Raw genomic sequence first — 1471 nt, forward strand, 5'->3', positions numbered from 1 at the left:
TGGAGATCACTAAAGCGAGTTTTTAGGGTCAACTAGCGAGGATGCGACCTCGCTTGTATGGTCTTCGTGAAGTTGTGCTTAGCTTCATCATGTGGTGTATTTTATATACATCAAAAAGAAATTGAATGGAGTATTTTAAACTTCTCAATAAATTGTATCTATTTTTCTATTTAATTTAATATATACTTCTAATACATCATAATAAGTATTCAATAGTACATTGTTCAGTAATGCTTATCTTTGTACAAGTAACTGACAGTAATTTGCCTTTGATGAACCATGTTCACATTCTAGGCTTGTTTTAATTGAAACTTAAAAAAAATAAGTTACTTTGTTTGGCATAAGAGATTTGTGCTGAGATTTTCTTGTTTCTGCTGGATGGCTTTAAATGGTGGGCTTAACACAGCTGATATCATACTTTCTAAAGGTATAATTGTGGATGGGAATTGTCCTTTTTGCCATTCCAATGTTGAAATTGTTACCCATCTGTATTTTGAATGTGATTACTCCTTCAACGTGATTTCTATACTGATTCCTAAACTCGGGGGTCTTCTTTTCAGACCAAGTATTTTGCAAGCTTTTGAATATCTGGCAGAGAATCCTGCTCGGGTTAAGGCCTTTTATTATCTTTTAATATGTTGTTCTGTTTATCACAAATGGAGGGAAAGAAATGAGAGGAAATTTGACAATTCTTATCTCTCCTCTACTAGCTTAAGACAAAAAATTAAAAGTACGGCATTCTCCAAAATCCTGAAATGGAAGCATGGACTCTCTCTTCTGGATATGTTGTAGGATCTATGTGTTCTGTGGTGTGGTCAGGTTTTTTTCTTATCTAAATGCTGTTGTGGCTGATGTTGATTTTGGTTATATACAATTACGATGTGGGCAGTCCCCTCTCTGTTCTAGATGTGATATGGTTGATTCCAATGAGGAATTTTTTCGGCGCTTTTTTGAGGGCAAGAATGATCGAATTGCTCAATTTGTCCCTTTGGATGACTGTTCTATTACGATTTGGATCTTTTACAACCAGGTTGATAGAATGTAGCAATTCATGAGCCCGTAGTTGTCCCTTTCCAATCTTTGATTGGCGGTTTTTTTATCAGCACATTTTTGTAGGTATTAATTTTTCTTTGTAACACCTTATTGTCAGGTATTTTTGGTTTGCTTTTTCTTTTTGGGTTATGCCTCTCTCTGGATGTTGTATTCTTTGTGAGGTTACCTTCTTCTTTTCATACATGTAATTGTTTACATTAATGAAAACGGGCTAAGCTCATATTTTTCCCAAAAAAAAAAAAACATCATTTATTTCGATTGAATTATTCTCTAGAGAATTGGGACCTCTTTGCTTTTTAATAAAATAAAATACAGAGAGGTTTTGGTGATAGTATATGATGATGATAAAGGGTTAGCTCTAGAGTTTAAGGAGTAGAGGCAACAATACCTGTAAGCGGTGGATGGAGAGCTCATTGCC

The sequence above is a fragment of the Dendrobium catenatum genome, unplaced genomic scaffold (assembly GCF_001605985.2).
Source record: "Dendrobium catenatum unplaced genomic scaffold, ASM160598v2 fragScaff_scaffold_1638, whole genome shotgun sequence".
Classification (NCBI taxonomy): domain Eukaryota; kingdom Viridiplantae; phylum Streptophyta; class Magnoliopsida; order Asparagales; family Orchidaceae; genus Dendrobium; species Dendrobium catenatum.